The following is a 15,388-nucleotide window of genomic DNA, read 5'->3' on the forward strand; positions in this document are numbered from 1 at the left end:
ATCAAATCTTGTTAAGCCACTGTAACATTTAGTATCAACTTTGTTAAATTGCTGGTTTATATCACTAAACATATCGCTAATCACCCTTACAAGTGAAGCGTGTCACTCCATCTGCAACAGATCTCAAGTTAATCAGCCTTCTCTTTTGCTCAGGCTCTTGAAAAAGCCATCCAGAGAGCCATCTTGTAGGTGCTTAACTGGCTAATGGAGTAGGACATTTGGCTAGATGGGGATGTTTTGATGCCTGTTGAGGTTAGACCCCAGCCAGAATGGAAGCACTTCACAGCTGCTTGCCTACTTCCCCCCCCCCCACCCCTGCCCCCCCGGGACTGAGGAGAGAATCAGAAGGGTAAAAGTGAGAAAGCTCATGGGTTGAGATAAGGACACTAATAGGTTGTAGTTTAGGAATGGTACTCCCCAATTTAGTGCTTCTATGGAGACTTTCCAAACCACACTACCACTCATTTGCTTCCCCCTCCCTCTTGCGCCAGAATGGAGAGAAGTTTAGGAGACACAAAAGCTAAAGACCACAGGTTGAGATAAGAACAATTTACTGGAAAGAGCAAGGAGATAAGAAAACGAACAGTAACAGCAATAATACTAATGACAGAGGGTACAAGAAAAGAATCATTATTGCTTACTGTGGAAACCCCTGAAAATAGACAATACCTGACCACTACTTCTGCCATGCTACCCCCACCACTCCCTCTGGCTCAGAACCTGTGATGCCTTAGGTTTTAACTTTCATATTTTTCAAATCCCCTACTGCTTAGTGTGTAACTTTGAAATTTCTTGTAGCCTGTTAATTTCTGCTCTCTATTGCTAGGTAGACATAACAAAGCCTCCCTGGGCCTGCTCTCCAAGGACACCCAGACCATCTCTCATAGGTTAGCAAGCATAGTCCCGGAAGGGATGTCCTTGCTAAGGGGTGCTTACAGCTTCCTCTGGGACCTCACAGAACCTATCAGCTGGCCAGTTTGAATATGGACAATTCTTTAAGCCGCTTAAAATTGTGACCGCCTCTGTGATCCACATTTAAGAATAGGCAAACTCCTCCTCCAAGCTCTCTTGTTTCCGGCACTGGGACAGGTGGCTGCAGGGCCCGAGTGGGGGCCAGCGGGCCCGGCCCAGGCCCTGCTTGGGCCAGGCCGGGCCGGGCCACGGCCATCCTGGAGTCAATGGACCTGTTCCAGCCGTGGAACCCCCGCCCACTGCCTTGCCGTGGGCAGCCGGAGCGGCTTGGCTCTCCCCCCTCTCCACTGCGATAAGAAAAATTCAACATTCCAGCTGCAAAGCTGCAAGGCCGAGGTGAGATTAACCCTTTTTATTGCTATGAAGAGCTGAAAACCTGAGGGAAGAGAGAGAGGAGATGCTTAAAGCTGAAATTCTGTTGTGAAGCTATGATATATCAGAGTATCCCATTGTAATTTCATGAAGATATGGGGGGTGGAGTGTTCAGCTCGTGAGCAAAAGCACCTGCGCTGAGATAGGCAGATGCTGACGCAGCTGTAATTTCATGAGAAGTTTGGACAGGGAGAGATGGACCAGATGAGGACTTTTGCTCCAAACAGGAAAGGAGAAAACCTCAGTCCCTAGAGATGCTCCCAGAGATAGTCCTAACTATGAAGATGAGGAAGACCCTTGGCTCCCAGGGAAGGAGAAGGGCCTCTGTTTTTGTTTCTGAACAGCTCAACGTTAAAATTGTACCCCAAAAAACTTCAAGAGTGGACCCTCGAACGTGGGAAAACCAATTGCTATCTGTGTGTGACCTTGAACAAGCTGCAAGTCGGGGGAAGGGACTCACATGCAGGCAGAGAGACTCCTCTTCCTAAATGGACTGAACAATATTTGGAAGTGGGTGGCTGTCTCGTTGTGATAATGTTTTCATAGCATGAGCAAGAAGAGACTTCTCTTTCTAAATGGACTGAACAAGGTTATTATGGCAGTGGTAAACAGACTGAACATCTTAAGGGTTGTCTTTTCACATTGTCAGTGGGAGAAGGGAGGAAGGTGGGGGGAGGAGGAGAGTTCTGAAGGTGGTATAATTTTTTTTTCTTTTCCTTCTTTTAGGTCTGTTAATAAACTTCTTTGTATTCTTTCAAGTTTGGTGCCTGCTTTGCATTTCTCCTAATTCTTATCTCTCAGCAGACAAACAGTAATGAGTATTTTGGACCAAACCACTACACTAAATTGGTGTTTCTGCCCGGTTACAAACCCAACTCGCTACACCATCCTAGGCCCAAAAAGTATAAACAAAAAGCCTCTAAAGGGGGGGCAAGCTTGGGGAAATTACATCATTAAACTGAATCTTTATTTGGAGAATTAACCCTGATATGCAAATGAACCAAACTTATAAAAGTGTGAAGAACTTGTGACCTGTCGTCCATCTTGGGGTCCATCTTGGCAGTAGCCTCTGGACTCCCCAGGGTGTACCTTTGAAGGCCTTTCAAATAAATATCTACCTTTATTCCCTTATTCTTGTCTAGTCTCTGTTTTTAGGTGGCCACTTCAGGCATCACCTGGGCCACTCTACTGCTCCCTCTGCCATGCTTACTCTACCAGAAGGAACCCCTTCTCCTCCAAAGAGACTTCCTTTCCCCTGCCCCCCAGCAAAGTCATGAGGTGGTATAGAATAACCTCAGGGTCCTAGCCATGCCCCCTCCTGGCTATTGCAAAAATTAATCCTATCCTGGCTGGAATCAGGATATTACCCAGCCCTTATTCTATACCATCTACTCATGCACAAATCCTATATGTTCCAACTATATAAACATATATATATATATATATATATATATATACATATATACGCACACAAGCATGGGCATCATATCCATAGTCAATGGTCATCCCTTCAAGATGTATGTTGAGTTCATTTAGTCCATGACAGTGCGTTCTAGCCATCCTAGATGTCTTCCAAGACAGGAGGGCTGGTGTACTGTTGCCTGGTTGCTGCATCAGGAGTTCAAAACTGGTGTATCTGGAGCAGTCCAAACTCATTGTCCATGGGAGTTATGGCACACAGTGGCAGTGCCATTCAGCAACCAATATTAGACAATTCAATATTACAGGCTGTTCTCACCCAAAAAAAAAAAATCCCCTTGAGTTACACATTGTGTTTCCCCATCCTTCTGCATTACCCACCAAGCGCACACAGGTCCTTGAGCAAAAACAATCCCATGGATGGGTTTGCCTTTGCCTGAGGCAGAACTAACCCAAACTCTTCCCTAACACATTCCTTATATGCACCACAGTGACTTTATCCCCTTCTATCGTGCGTGAAGGTTTTGATTGGGCAGGGCCAGCTCAATTGGTGGAGCCTCTAGTGTTAACTAACCAGATGACCTTCGTTAAATGTAGATCCCAATGTTTGAAGTTCCCACCACCCATTGCATTCAATGTGGTTTTTAATAGTCCATTGTCCCATTCAATTTTCCCAGAGGCTGGTGCATGATATGAAATATGATACACCCACTCAATCCTGAGCTTTCTGGTCCAGAGGTCTATGAGGCTGTTTTTGAATAGTCCCATTGTCTGACTCAATTATTTCTGGGGTGCTATGTTGTCACAGGACTTGTTTTTCAAGGCCCCAGATGGTGTTCTGGGCAGTGGTGTGAGGCACAGGGAATGTCTCAAGCCATCAATTGGTTGTTTCCACCACTGTCAGCACTTAACACTTGCCCTGGCAGGTTTGTGGCAGTGTGATGTAATCGATCTGCCAGGCTTCCCCATATTTATATTTCAACCATCATCCCCCACACTACAGGGGCTTTATCTGCTTGGCCTGCTTGATCACAGCACGTTTCACAGTTATGGATGACCTGGGAGATAATGTTCGTGGTTAAGTCTACCCCTAGATCATGAGCCTGTTTGTTGCATTTCTTCCCTGATGACGAGGTGTCATGGGCCTTCCAAGACAGAAATAATTAGCCCTTATGTTACCAGTCCAGATCCACCTGAGACACTTTAATCTTGGCAGTCCAACCCAACTGTCCGTTGTTGCAATGTTATTCAGTAGCCCCACTCTTGGGTACCTGTGCATCTACATGATGTACTTTTACAGCCAACTTCTCTACCCAGGCAGTGATGTCTTGCCACAATTCAGCAGCCCAGATGGGTTTCCCTCTGTGCTGCTAAGTGATCTTTTTTCATTGGTCTACCATCCATTTTCCACCATCCACAAGTCAGTGTAGAGGTAGAGTGCTGGCCATTTCTCTTGTTCAGAGACATTCAAAGCCAGTTGGATGGCTTTCAGCTCTGCAACCTGACTTGATCCACCTTGTCCCTCAATAGCCTCTGAGGCTCACCCCGCAGTACTCTGTATGGCAGCTTTCCATTTTCGATGTATCTCTACAATACAGCAGAAACCATCAGTGAAGAGACTGTGTGACTTCATTTTCTGGTAGCTGATTATATGGTGGGGCCTCCTTAGCACATCATCTTTTTCTACTCTTCTGATTATCATCAGAAATTTTTGCCCTCAGGCCAATTTGTGATGACTCCTAAGATCCCTGGGAAATTGGGGTTTCCTATTCGAGCTCACTGTATGATCAGCTCAACCCACTTACTCCACATAGCAGCACTGGCATGATGTCTGGAAGGGACTTTCCTTTTGAACATCCATCCCAGCACTGGCAGTTAGGGTGCCAGGAGGAACTGTGCTTTTGTGCCAGCACTTCTGAAGCAGCTCAAACCTCTTCTTAGGGTGCCAGTATCTCTTTTTCAGTTGGAGAGTTGTGACAGGACCTTTCACCCCTGTCCTGGGTTGCAGTGTATTCTATTACCATCCTCAGGAGCTGTTGAAATCAGGTGGGGCAGTGTTTCCTTGCCTCCTCCCCCCAGACTATCTTGCTGTTAATGGCCCATCATTGTCCTGCTGCATGACTCAGAGATAACTCCCTCCGGACTATCTTCTGTTAATGAGCCTAATCAACATTCACCTCATGACTCATTACCCCATTGTGAGATGCTCCACCCAGAGGGAGGAACCAAGTATCCCATCGTGGATATAATCTGGGACTCTGAACACCAGAGACAACCCTTTCCACTGGATTTCCAGAGGACAGGAGCTACACAGCCACCATTGGACTTTCTGAGGAAGAGCAGACTCTTTTACTGCAGGATCACTGCTTCAGAGGACTGCAGCCACCATTCTACCAGACTGCTACCACCACCCTGCCTAACAGGGTGTCAGGTTACTGTACCTTGACTCTGTCAGTTTGAACCAGTGTTTTCTTTTACTTTTTTTCTTTCCTTTTCTTTAACTTCCCCATTAAATTGTTATTCTGACTTGGTGCCTCCCACTGGTTTGTTTTCAAACTAGTACATAATTTGGCGCCCAAGGTGGGTCTTGCTCTGAGAAAAAGTCAGAATTACAATTTTGTATAAACAGAAACCTATTCACCATGGTGCTCAGCTGGTCTGCATGGGTACTGTATCTTGCTCTCTATATTTTTCCTCACATGAGGAACTACCTGCCTGTTGTATTACTCCTGTTAAATCCAGGGAATGGTATGAGAATTGCTTTATTGGTTTATTATGTCTATAGCATAATAACCTGCGAGGCGATGAATACCATTCGGAATATATACTCAATTTTGTTTGGCTGTCCTAGTCTGGGCTCCTATGTCTGGGACCTCTTCAACAATCACAGCCAGCCCCTGGTGGGAGGAGTAGAGAGTGGTTTCTTCCAGCCTTTCAGGCCAGGCACAGCAGTTTTTGAAAAAATTGAGTTCCCTCTGGATGTTAAGGATGGTATAATCTTCTTGTCAGTTGTCTTCTCTTTTTTCTCTATGGCCTGCATTGTGTACACCATGCTTAGAAACAAAACACTACTTAGTGTGGTGCAACGTCTGCTTGAGGAGGAGGTAAAAAGGAGCAAAGCAGCAAATACCATGTCTACACAGACTGTCACACAGAAAGGAACCAAGAGCAAGGCAACCGCATCCATTTCTACGCAGACCGTCACAGAGGAGAAAGGAATCAAGAGCAAAGCAACCGCATCCATCTCTACGCAGACTGACACAGAGGAGATAGAAACCAAGCACAAAGCAACAGTGTCCATCTCTACACAGACTGCCACAGAGGAGAAAGGAACCAAATGTAAAACAACAGCGTCCATGTCTACGCAGACTGACTCAGAGGAGAAAGGAACCAAAAGCACTGTCAGCGTCCCCATGCAAACCATCACTGAACCAGAACAGCCTAAACCGATTGCAGTTGCCCCCGTGCAGAAGAAGAAATCAAAAAGCAAATCAGTCCGCATAGTGACTGACGAGGATGCAGCAGGACCTTCGCACCCAGCAGAAGAGGCAGAGCCAGAGATCATCACTCGGTTGCTATCCCTGGGTGAGCTGCGAGACCTGCGGAGGGAATTCACCCGCCAGACAAACGAGTCTATCCTGACCTGGCTGCTCCGCATCTGGGACGCTGCAGCCAATGACACCATTCTGGACGGAAGTGAGGCCAGGCAGCTGGGATCTCTGTCCCGGGATGTGGTCATTGACCAGGGGATCGGGAGAACCCAAGAAACCCTCAGCCTCTGGCGGCGACTGCTTAGAAGTGTAAGGGACAGGTACCTTTGTAAAGAAGACCTCCAGGTGCACCAAGGAAAATGGAGCACAATGGAACAAGGTATCCGGTGCCTGAGGGAATTGGCTGTGCTGAAGATCATTTTCTCAGAAGACGAGAGATTTCCTAAGAGCCCAGATGGTGTCCAGTGCACGTCACAGATGTGGTTGAGGTTCGCACGCCTTGGACCAGAGATATACTCCCGTTACCGGGCAACGCTGCAATGGAGGGAAGGCCAGGACAGGGTGGGCGTCTTGGTGAACAAACTGAGGATTTGCGAGGACACCGTCACAGCCCCGTTTCGCACCCATGTCTCATCCGTGGAAGCAAGTCTTTCAGCTGAGCAAGTCCGGAGCTTGATTGAAGAGGGCCATCAGAAACTGAAAAACGAACTTAAGGAAGAGATTTACCACATCCCGCCAGAACCAACAAGATTCTCTGCCATTAGGAGCCGGCGTCCTCCAACCAGGGAGAGAGGATATACCCCACGAGGTAATCTCTGGTTTTTCCTTCAGGAACATGGAGAAGACATGAGCAAGTGGCATGGAAAACCCACCTCCTCCTTAGCGGCCCGGGAATGTGAACTAAAAAGAGGGACAACTACCACAAGAAGCGCATCTAGAGTCAATATTGCTCCAGCCTCTCACACACAAAACTCCAGACGGTACCGGAATGATAATATGACCGATCGTCTTGAAGGGACCTCAGGAACGTATTCACCAGAAGGGAGCAACATGCAACATGACCAGGAATAGAGGGGCCTTGCCTCTAGCCAGGTAGAGGAAAGGGACAATCGGGTCTTTTGGGCTGTGTGGGTCTGATGGCCTGGCACATCTGACCCACAAAAATACACGGCTTTGGTTGACACCGGTGCTCAATGCACTCTGATGCCATCAAGGTATGTGGGAGCAGAACCCATTTCTATTTCTGGGGTGACAGGAGGATCCCAGCAGCTGACTGTACTGGAAGCTGAAGTGAGTTTAACTGGGAACGAGTGGCAGAAACACCCCATCGTGACTGGCCCGGAGGCCCTGTGCATTCTCGGCATAGACTATCTCAGAAATGGATATTTCAAGGACCCAAAAGGACATCGTTGGGCTTTTGGGATAGCTGCTGTGGAGACAGAAGATATCAGACAACTGAGTACATTGCCTGGCCTCTCAGATGACCCCTCTGCTGTGGGACTGCTAAGAGTTGCAGAACAACAGGTGCCAATCGCCACAGCAACAGTGCACCGTCGGCAATACCGCACCGACAGAGACTCTGTGGTTCCCATCCATGAGATGATTCGCAAACTGGAGAGCCAAGGGGTGGTCAGCAAGGCCCATTCACCTTTCAACAGCCCCATATGGCCAGTGCGTAAGTCCAGTGGAGAATGGAGGCTGACGGTGGAGTACCGTGGCCTGAATGAGGTCACGCCACCATTGAGCGCCACTGTGCCGGACATGTTGGAACTTCAGTACGAGCTGGAGTCCAAAGCAGCGAAGTCGTACTCCACTATTGACATTGCCAATGCCTTCTTCTCCATTCATTTGGCAGCAGAATGCAGGCCCCAGTTTGCTTTTACCTGGAAGGGTGTGCAATACACCTGGAACCGACTGCCCCAGGGGTGGAAGCACAGTCCCACCATTTGCCACAGACTGATCCAGACTGCACTAGAAAAGGGTGAGGCTCCAGAACATCTGCAATACATCGATGACATCATTGTGTGGGGAAACACAGCAAAGGAAGTGTTTGAGAAAGGAGAGAAAATCATCCAGATTCTCCTGGAAGCTGGCTTTGCCATCAAAAGGAGCAAAGTCAAGGGACCTGCCCAAGAGATCCAGTTCTTGGGAGTAAAGTGGCAAGATGGACGACGTCAGATTCCCACCGAGGTCATCAATAAGATCACTGCGATGTCTCCACCGACCAGCAAGAAGGAAACACAAGCTTTCCTAGGCGCCATAGGTTTCTGGAGGATGCAGTTTCCCGAGTACAGCTAGATCGTGAGCCCTCTCTACCTGGTTACCCGCAAGAAGAATGATTTCCACTGGGGCCCTGAACAGCAGCAAGCCTTTGCCCAGATCAAGCAGGAAATCGCTCATGCGGTAGCCCTTGGCCCGGTCAGGACAAGACCAGAGGTGAAGAATGTGCTCTACTCTGCAGCCGGGAACAATGGTCTGTCCTGGAGCCTCTGGCAGAAGGTGTCTGGTGAGACTCGTGGCCGACCACTGGGATTCTGGAGCCGAAGCTACAGAGGGTCTGAAGCCAACTACACTCCCACAGAGAAGGAAATCTTGGCAGCCGATGAAGGAGTCCAAGCTGCCTCAGAAGTAATCGGCACTGAAGCACAGTTGCTTCTGGCACCCCGACTACCGGTGCTGGGTTGGATGTTCAAGGGAAAGGTTCCTTCCACGCATCACGCCACCGACACCACATGGAGCAAATGGATTGCTCTCATCACACAGCGTGCCTGTATTGGAAACCCGAATCGCCCTGGGATTCTGGAAATTATAACAAACTGGCCTGAAGGTGAGACTTTTGGATTATCTTCTGAAGAAGAGGAAGAGCAAGTGACTCGTGCTGGGGAAGCCCCACCATATAACGAGCTACCGGAGACTGAAAGACGTTATGCCCTCTTCACTGATGGTTCCTGCCGAATTGTAGGCGCTAACCGGAAGTGGAAAGCTGCAGTATGGAGCCCCACACGACAAGTTGCACAAGCTACCGAGGGACAAGGTGGATCGAGTCAGGTTGCAGAGCTTAAAGCCGTCCAGCTGGCTTTGGATATTGCTGAACGAGAGAAGTGGCCGCGGCTTTATCTCTACACTGGCTCGTGGATGGTAGCTAATGCTCTGTGGGGATGGCTGGCTCCCTGGAGAAAAGCCAACTGGCAGCGCAGAGGGAAGCCCATCTGGGCCGCTGAGATTTGGCAGGACATTGCCACCCGAGTAGAGAAGCTGATCGTGAAGGTTCGACACGTGGATGCCCACGTACCCAAGAGTTGGGCTAATGAAGAGCATCGCAACAACGAGCAGGTGGACCGAGCTGCCAAGGTGAAAGTATCACAGGTGGATCTGGACTGGCAGCACAAGGGAGAAAGTGAAAGAGATAAAAACTATTTATTTAACAAACACACAGGAAAAGGATGATAATGCTAGATGATAAAACCTCTCTCTCTGCTGAGAGAAACCTGGGGGAGAATTCAGAGTCCTTCCATAGATCTCCCTCTCCCTTCTTGGAGCTGGGATGGGGTGGTGGGCCCACCTCCAGGGCCAAGGCCTCGGTGGAAAGTCCTCCCAATGTATTCTGATGTTGAAACAGTCCAGCAAAGAGAAAAGGAAAAAAACGAAGTCCCAGGAAAACAAAAGTTTGACTCTCCAGAGGAAAGGAGCTGGGGAAAAAAAAAAACCTGCCGAAAGCTGGCTGGAAAGAAAAGCAAGCCAGGTGCTTCCCTTCCCTCTCGCTCTTCTGCCACAGTTGGAAAAAAAAGGCCTCTATCTCTGTGTGACCTCGAACAAGCTGCAAACTGCTTTGAAAAAGTTTTGCTCAGTTTTTTCCTCCCCCCTCTCAGGCTCAGTTTAAAGGCATAGAAAGGCACAAAAATTAATTTCTGGGCATAGGGCAGCAATATGGGATACACATCATAAAGTCACCCCAAGACAGTTGGTAAGTGACATTGGCTTCTAATCTATACTATTCCTTCGCTAGCTGTAATAATAGGTACCTTTATTATCATGCACTCTTATGAACCTACTAGTAGTGTTTCTTTTGTTTATCCTGTGTAGTGAGAAGTCTGTTAAAGTCTTATGTCTGTTTTTCCTTGTGTCTATTCAATAAATAATCCATTTTGTAATAGACGAAACTGGCCATTATTAAGAACTTGCAAACAAGAGACATTTGGGGTGCAGGCCACCTCAAACAGAACTACTACCAGAAATCTGAGTCAAAGGCAAGACTTGTCTAAGATCCTGTCTCCATTCGTAACAGGTGTAACAGGCCTCGGATTCTTTATATCCCTGACTCCAGAACCCCAGGGGTCATCCTCAAGTTTCCCCGGGTACTTTTTGCCAGAGACTCCAGGAAATATCATTCTCCCCGGCTGTGGTATAGAGCACATTTTTCACTTCTTCTATCCTGACTGGCCCAAGGACTACTGCATGAGCAATCTCTTGTTTGATTTGTTCAAAAGCTTGTTGTTGTTGAGGACCCCACTTGAAACCATTCTTCTTCCATGTCACATGATAGAGAGGTCTTACAATCTGACTGTAGTCTGGGATATGCGTCCTCCAAAAACCCACAGTGCCTAGGAAAGCCTGTGTTTCCTTCTTGCTGGTTGGTGGGGACATAGCTGCTATTTTGTTGGCCACGTCCATTGGGATCTGATGACATCCATCTTGCCATTTTACTCCTAAAACTTGAATTTCCTGGGTAGGTCCCTTTACCTTACTTTGCTTTATGGCAAACTGGCCTTCAGGAGGATCCAGATTATGTTCTCCCCTTTTTCAAAAACTTCCTTTGCTGTGTTGCCCCACATGATGATGTCATCATTGTACTGCAAGTGTTCTGGAGCCTCACCCTTTTCCAGGGCAGTCTGGATCAGTCCATGGCAAGTAGTGGGGTTGTTTCCACCCTGGGGCAGTCAGTTCTAAGTGTACTGGACACCACTCCTGGTGAAAGCAAACTGTGGCCTGCACTCTGCTGCTAAAGGAATGGAGAAAAACAAATTGGTAATGTCAATGGTCACATACCGCTTTGCTGCCTTGGACTCCAGCTCGTACTGAAGTTCCTGCGTGTCCAGCACAGCAGCACTCAGTGGTGGTGTGACATTGTTCAGGCCGTGATAGTCTACTGTCAGTCTCCACTCTCCCTTGGACTTACACACAGGCCATATAGGGCTATTAAAGGGTGAGTGAGTCTTGCTGACCACTCCCTGGCTCTCCAGTTCATGAATCATCTCATGGATGGGGATCATGGTGTCCCGGTTTGTGTGGTATTGCCGATGGTGCACTGTTGTGATAGCTATCGGTACCTGTTGCTTTTCAACCCTCAGCAGTCCTACAGCAGAAGGGTCCTCTGAGAGACCAGCCAAGGTATTCAGCTGTCTAATTCCCTCTGTCTCCATAGCAGCTATCCCAAAAGCTCAACTCTTGGATCCTTGAAATACCCTCTCCTGAGGTAATCTGTGACAAGGATACATGGGGCCTCTGGGCCAGTCACTAATGGGGTGTTTTTGCCATTCGTTCCCAGTCAGACTATGCTGGTTTGAAGGTAAATCAGCAGGAGAAATTACCCCACACAAATACCTTGCGAGAGATTTCAAGTTGGAGTTACAATTTAATAGGAAAATTACAATAAAGGCGATAGTGCAGAAACACTGGCTTAAACTGACAAAGTCAGAGTACAACCTGGCCCCTGTTGGCCAGGGTGGTGGTCCCAGTCCAATTAAGCAGTGGTTGCAGTGCTGTTGAAATAATGGTTGTGGTTTTGTCAAAAGCCGTGGTCCTGGGGAAATTTGGGTTTCCCTCTGGATGTCCAGTGGTGGTGGTTCTGTCCCAAGTCCCCAAAACTCGAGATTCAGGTTGTACCTCCCCCAGGGCAGGGAGTTTCCCAATGGAGTGATGTAATCCTATGAGTCATAGGATATTTTTGGGAGTTCTTACTGGCCTGGATCGTTACAGCTGCCCATTATGCTGCTGAGCAATTATGGCCCATTAGCAGAGATGGCCCCCTCAGGGTTGGTGTAACTCTGTGGGTGCTACCCTGGAGGGAGTTATCATTTGTGAAGAGACACTATTCCACCCTTAACAGCTCATCAGAAGTGATGTAGATGGTGGTAGAATACATACTTTTGGTTACATCCCACATGGTAACACAGGACACAGGCTCACTTCAGCTTCCAGTACAGTCAGCTGTTGGGAACCCCCTGATGTAGATACAAAAATGCTGCTAGCAAGGATTTTCTTGCTATTTTCTAAGTCCGTGAGACACTTTTCTCTCTCACAGAAGAGGTAGCAGAGTATGTAAACAACCAAGCCACCTGCAACCTTGAAAAGCCTTGTTTATAGTATAGTAGGAAAATATTTTGACAATGGATGTTTTAGGGTTTTAGCCAATCACCCCAAGGGGTGGCTGATCCTTTGTCCAATTAGACTATGAAGAAAAAAGTCTATAAAAGAGTTTGTAAAATAGTTAAATAAATCAATCTTGCTGCACAATTCCTGCCTGCTGGATCTTCTCTCCTCCTCCTCCCTATGGCTGTGGGAAATGGTGATATACCCTAGGGCCCAGGCCTGCGGTAATATTTGGTGCTGCCCAATGTGATCTGCACTCTCTGACGTGTCCTACTGCTGCGAGCCAAGCTGAATTTTTCTAGAGGTACGCTGTTCCCCTTCCCCCCCCCCGGACCAGGAGGTCCGACGGGACTGAGAAATGGCGAACAGCAGCTCACAAACCGACACTGTGGCAATGGTCTGGAAAGGTGTGTTTAGCATATTGCAAACCTCTGTTATAAATAAAGTATGTAATTCGTGCTATTATGTATAAAACTGAAAGGTAATAAGACCATGCAGAAACAGAGTTTCAAAATCCCTCCACCAGCCTGGCTGAGAGAAAAATTTCACAACACTAAAAGAAGTTCTTTCAGCACAGATGTAATCAATAGGTGAGGATTCCACCCAGGTGGGGTTGGATCTTATCACCGGGACATTGACACCATGACGACTTGATCACCACCTTCTGATATCTACATCTCATCTGATAAGGAATCGGACATTCCGGGAACTAAAAATAACTGTTCCAGGAACCAGAGATGGCCCATCCATCATCAGAGATGGCCCTTCCATCATCAGAAATGGCCCACTCATCACCCAGGATGGACAATTCATCAGATCCAGGAAAGGCTTTGTGCAGCCCAACTCCGGGACAAGAAAACTTCATGAATATGCTAAAATTACCAGAAGAATAGAATTAATTCGGACTCTACCCAAAAACTGTATAAGAAGGGACCAGCCGAAGCAGCACTTGTGAACTTGGGAGGTCTGATGCGATAGAGGTCAGATCTATACGTGTTCATCCAGCTCCGATCCTGGGCTCGGAGCTGGTTTTCTCGATCGTGGCTTTTGAAACCGATATTTCGGTTGCATAATAAATGTTATTTCTTTATAAATTTTGATTAGGCAATTCTGTTTATCTTACCTCCATTCCTGAGAACTCAGTTCAGGAATTATTAGATTGGGCTACCTTAAAAGGGATTTCCATGGACAGAGATACTGCCCTGGACTTTGCCTTATGGCAGGAACTTGGCTGTGCTGTCCGGCACGAACTCCCGTTTGGGGACCCATCAGTGTTAGAATTATACCAGACCTGGCGTTCGTTATTTATTCTGCTGACCGACCTTGACTGTGGCAGCTGAGCTGGCTCGCCTATTTTGGTGATGAGTGATGGAGGGCTTCCGGGGCAAATGATGGTGGATTCGGAAACCCCCCCCCGGCTCCACAGGCAAAGCCTGCGTCGCCTCACCCTGCACAATCGCAGGACTCCGCGTCCCCCAGGGACCCCGCGCCGGCAGAGGCGGGTGTGTCGGGGCAGCGGGAGGGCCCACAGTATGTCTTGCTGCTCAGCTAGGCGGCAGCCATGGCTTATCCCGGGCCACGAATTAGCGGCTTAGTGAATTGGACCCCCAGAGCTGCTCCTAGCCCCTTTGCCTATGCACCAACAGAGCCAAAATCGCCTGGATCTAACTTCTTAGCTGGCGTAGCGCCGGGTGTGACTGCACCAAGACTGCCTGGGTGTGGTCCGCTGCCCTCCTTGGCACTGGACTGTCCTGCACTGCTGCAGAACCGAGTCATCGACCTTTTAGTACAGCATCTGCCTTTGCTGACAGAGTTACTGAACATATCCCGGCAGCTGGGAGAATTGCTCAGCCTGCAAAAACAGCTGCTGCAGATAACAGAGACACCCTGCCGTGCAAGGTGCGCCAGGCCCGCACCGCCAGCACTGCCCACGCGGCCCGTGGGAGCCACGGCTCCAAACCAGGAAGCGGTGCCGCCGGTGGTGAACCCAGAAGTAGCACTGCCGGTACCGGGCGCGGCTGTAGCCCCAGACATGGCGGCAGCAGCTCAAGTACCAGTTCGGTCGGGACTGGCCGAGATGGCATCCTGTAAAGAAGCTGCTGTTCAAACTGCAGCACAGCCAACTGCAGTCTGTGCTGTCTGTTCTGGCTCTAGTGAACTTAGCCAAAATGCCCCTCTCCGTCCACCTCTGTTCGCTCCCAGCGTCTCTGAGTTGCCTTTGCCTGATGACTCATCATCGGGAAGTGAGGCAGATGAGGTTCTGGCCCCAGGTCGTAAGGCGGCTGTAGCCACGTGGCAAAGGAAAAGGCTGCGCAGGCCTCGCCCCTGGACCTTTCAGGACTGCACGGTAACAGTGCGTCCGAACCACTACAATAGCTTCTTAGAGTGAGTTAAAATGCGAGCATTGGAGGAGGGTGACTGGAGGTTATTGGAAACACTTGGAATGCCAAATAGATTTGAGGATTCTGGGGGTAATCGGGAAGCTGTTACACTCCATCCAAAGGCTGTGCCAGAAGTTCAGGATGGTAGTGACTCCCCAAAAGGGGAGATCCAAGCTTTCCCAGTGTATAAGGCTCTCCCAAATTCAGGCGAGCATGACAAGCATGAGGTAATTGCTTGGAAAGTTGCCCAGGACCTCCAATCCAAGGTGGCACAATATGGGCTAGGTTCTGCTGAGGTTATGCAAATAATAAGGGTGATAAATACAGATTTGCTTTCTCCATTTGATATCAGACACTTAGGTCAAATTCTATTTCAACCTGTAC

The sequence above is a fragment of the Coloeus monedula genome, assembly GCF_965178545.1.
Source record: "Coloeus monedula genome assembly, chromosome: W".
NCBI lineage: Eukaryota > Metazoa > Chordata > Aves > Passeriformes > Corvidae > Coloeus > Coloeus monedula.